Raw genomic sequence first — 4458 nt, 5'->3', positions numbered from 1 at the left:
TCCGGAAGAGTCAGTCAGCCAGGGGAGCTCACTATGAAAGGAGGGTCTGCTGCACAGTGAAGAGCCCTCAGAGAGCACCAGACAGTTCAGACGGTCACCGGGGGTGACCCAGGAACACAGGAGCATCAGACGGAGGCAGTCTGAACGGGAAAGGTACCGATGTACTTTGAACGGGGAAGCTCTGTGGTGGCAGCCATAGTGATGAGAACCGCAGAGGACACCAAGGCATCTAAGGTACCCGGGTCTGTGTGAGGAGGAAAAGTGAACAGTCCTGTATTAAAGTGTGGACATCGGCAAAGTTGGTGAATAAAATCAGACCTGTTGAACTACAGTGCTGTCTCAGTCTCCAGTCTGTTTGCGCTAAGAAGTGGGTCACCCCCCAGTTCTGTTGGACCAGCACACCTCTTCTGCCTATCAGCAGCAGTACCACCGCATCATCGCCTCATCTCCCTCAGCCCTGCCCTGACCCCTACAGAGACACAGAAGATTTAATTACAAGGCGATGCCCTTTTTGGGAACTGATTATTAAGACATTTTACCTAAGAGTGATAAAGAATTCTTGATTGAGAAAAGACTACTGAATATTTTAGACTGGAGGAACTGGTTGGTTTTCTCTTTGATGTCACTCAGCAGTATATATACTCGCTTGTCCTCAGTGACTGCATCCACAGCGCTTAGATTTCGGCAGAATCACACCTTCGCTGTCATTCCTAGGAGAGAAGGAAGGTATGTAACATTCACTATTACTAACTGCACTGTTGTATTATGTACTAATCTACATATTATCATAAGATTTTTTGGGGTTATTGTGTATACAGAGAAACTCCTCAAAGACACATTTGTAAATTCAGTTCACCACTTTACTGGGTTATCATGAAATAAGGCACTAAATTGTCACTGTGCAAATAAATGTGTCTTCTGAATTTAAAAGGAAACTTTTAACAGATTTATGCTCTCCTATGTGCTAGTGATGAGTTATTTACTTTATTTCTTTAAAGAGGTTGTCCACTACTTTTACATTGATGCCCTATTCTTAGGGAAGGCCATCAACGTCTGATCAGCCAGGGTACGATACTCGTCATCCCCACCAATTAGTTGTTATTGGTGCCGGTGACCGCTGGCTAAAATACTTACTTGCGGAGCTTGGCCGTCTACTTGTAGTGGCCACCGTTGGGATACTACACATTTGCCTCCAATTCAATAGGAGGTTGATGTTCAGTAACAAGCCACAATGACTACAAGGAGACAGCCAATGTCCGCATGTAAGCACTTCCGGCCGGTGGTCACAGCCGCCAACTCAGATAACGGCAGCGGGATGAAAGAGAAAAGCAAAGGTATAACCGTAATATACAATACCCCCTACAGTCACAGCCGCCAACACGGATAACAAATGATGGGCAAGTGTGCCGAGTGCCAGACCCCAGCCAATCAGACAATGATGTTGTATCCTAAGAATAGAGGGCGTCAATGTAAATGTAGTGGACAACTTCTTTAAGTCATTTGTATTATAGCCCTGGTTATATTCTGCAGTGCTGGAGTCCTGTTCATTATGTGCACCACTGATAAGTTCATAAAAGGGATCAAAAAGCAATAGGCAGCGTCCAAACAGGTGTTGTTCCAACTGTTGCACCATCATAGGTCGAAACATCGTCTTTTGTATATGGCAGAATAAACCAAGTCTTGATTGGAGCATCACCTGTTTAGACGCTGTTTACTATATTGTTCCTTGGTTTTTTGGACTTTGTGTCCCTCTGAAAGAGAATGCTGTGGGCGATATCTCTACTAAGTCCTAAAGTTGGTTGTCTGGGATTTGTATCTTGATGAACTTTCCAATTCTTAAATGACTAGAAGATATACTTCAGTACATGGCAGGGGACACTAAACAATATACACAGTGGTAGTGTTCAGCTCTGTACATTGCTCACATCTGGTTTTGTGCCCCCACTAATCTCATGTTGATGACCTATCATGGATAGGTTATCAATATATAAGAAATACCTATAAATTACTCCTTAAACCAAAATAAATACCAAACAATCAATATATGCAAACATATCCAGTTTTTATTAATTACAAACAAATATATACACAACTACTTAAATAAAAAAAAGTTAGAAGCACCCCATAAAATACAGAAACAAGGGGCAGTGTGTTAAATTGTAAATTTCGCAATGACTAAATGTAATCAATACAATGTATGCTATGAGAATCAAGTGGTAGAGGTACAATGCAAACACATATACATTATAATTGGATATATAATATAGGAACTAAAAACAGGATTATAAAACTAGATGACATAATAATCATAATAAAAAAAGCCTTGATTTTTGATTGACCCCTCAGCAAGAGCTCCTAAAACTATACAGCAGTGCTTTAGGGTACCGTTACACCTAGCGATGCACCAGCGATCCCGACCAGCGATATGACGCGGTCAGGATCGCTGGTGCATCGCTAGGTGGTCTCTAGTGAGCTGCCACACAGGCAGATCTCACCAGCGACATCGCTGGGGTTGGGGGTCGCTACTTACCTGTCAGACACGGCGATCCTGTGTCCTCCCGCCCGGCTCCACGCGTCGCTCGTCGGCGCCGCAGGAAGTGGCCGACGAGGAATGGTCCAGGAGCTTCTCGCGCGACCAGCGATAACCAGCGGGGGAGCCGGTCGGAGGTAAGTGTCACATGCAGCGATATCGCTAGCAATATCGCTGCAACGTCACAAAATCGGTGACTTTACAGCGATATTACTAGCGATATCGCAGTGTGTGACGGGGGCTTTAGATTCATCATATCAATATATAAGTCCTAGACAACTTGTAATATGCATAAGCTGCAACTCCTCCTACCAACCCGCTACTGATTGAGAGCTTTCTCTCCATACTGTGCATGAGTAGATAGCTATCAATCTACAGCAAATGTGCAACATGAACACTTGCACAAGATAAACAGGGAGTTATTGAAAGCAGTTGAAAAAAAACAACTCTCTGATCTGGAATTATTTTATGCTGCCATCAGATAGGACTTTATTAGCCTAGTGACTTATTCCCTTTAAGCAAAGATCTGAATCTGTTATTCCATATACAGATAATAATTATGTTGTTGAAGCAAAACCAAGATGTAAATGTTATCAATCTACCAGATTCTTCAGCCTTTTTAAAGTCTGAAATTTTATATTAATCAATCATTACTCACTGTCCTTTCCAGTTAAGAATGCAGATCTTCGTTAAAACCATGACTGGCAAGACCATCACCCTTGAAGTAGAGCCCAGCGACACCATTGAGGATATGTAAGCAAAGGTCGAGGATAAAGAGGGCATCCCACCTGATCAGCAGAGGTTGATCTTTGCTGGAAAACAGCTTGAGGATGGCCGCACACTCGGGACCTACAACATCCAAAAAGAATCCACCCTCCACCTTGAGGCCGTCTGAGGGGTGGCTGTTAGAAGCGAATGCTGAAAATACGCATTTAAAATTGAAAACAATGGAATTCATGATTCATTTGCTTGTTCATTTATAACATTCACTATAGTTATATTGGTTTAAGTAATCATTTAATTTTTTGATAAAGCTATCAGTATGTGGTTCTATGGTCTTCATTTTTTTATAAAATTGTCTGATTGAAAGAATTTCAAATTAAGCTTGTTTCATTTTATGGCACTTAATTTAGATCTAAAAACTATTAAGTAGAAACTTTTCTTTATTGATGTTTCTTTGGTTGTTAACTTTAAGGAAATGTAACACTCTGGTTCCACAGTGAGGGTGATCAATGAGTGGAACAGGCTGCCACGAGTGGTGGTGAGTTCTCCATCAACGGAATTCTTCAGCGGCTGGACAGAAATGTGTCTGAGATGGTTTAGTGAATCCTGCATTGAGCAGGGGGTTGTTAACGATGACCCTGAAGGTCCCTTCCAACTCTAACATTCTATGATGCCAAAGCCAGTGACTTTCATGAAAAATTTGATGTCCTAAGACAGGGGTGGAGAATCTCGAGCCCGTGGGACATAAGACCTTTTATCTAGCCTCCCTGGGCAGACTATAGACATTGTAGACCAGCAATTGTGTTTTGATGGCCAGCTGTCTTTTATTCTCTTCTTGCTTTGTGAACAAACGCCCTCGGCGTTCGCTACTAAGATTACATCCTTGCACCAGTGCCAGCATCAAGACTTATTTTACATTTTGGGCAGGGTTAGCGTACCATTTTTATGGCCCTCGAAGGATGGTTTAAATATATAAAAAGGCCCTTGACAGAAAAAATGTGCCCCACCCGTTATAAGATATTCGTGTGACTTAAAGAAGTGTCAGAAGGAAGACTACAGGGTGGGCCATTTTTATGGATACACCTAAATAAAATGGGAATGGTTGGTGATATCAACTTCCTGTGGCACATTAGTATATGGGAGGGGGAATCTTTTCTAGATGGGTGGTGACCATGGCGGCCATTTTGAAGTCAGCCATTTTGGAT

General features: G+C 42.4%; 1 long non-coding RNA gene across 1 annotated transcript; it reads left to right on the top strand.

Annotated features, from left to right (window-relative positions):
• Positions 1-661: 661 nt before the first annotated feature.
• On the top strand, positions 662-3622 carry LOC141079496 (uncharacterized). Its single transcript, XR_012228435.1, has 2 exons — positions 662-726; positions 3201-3622. It is a non-coding gene; the product is annotated as an uncharacterized lncRNA (long non-coding RNA).
• The last annotated feature ends 836 nt before the right edge of the window (positions 3623-4458 follow it).

Source organism: Dendrobates tinctorius, unplaced genomic scaffold, assembly GCF_039654945.1.
Source record: "Dendrobates tinctorius isolate UK_male_01 unplaced genomic scaffold, ASM3965494v1 ptg000016l, whole genome shotgun sequence".
NCBI lineage: Eukaryota > Metazoa > Chordata > Amphibia > Anura > Dendrobatidae > Dendrobates > Dendrobates tinctorius.
The sequence above is the reverse complement of the archived record's forward strand: the minus strand, read 5'-3'. Positions and strand labels throughout refer to the sequence as shown.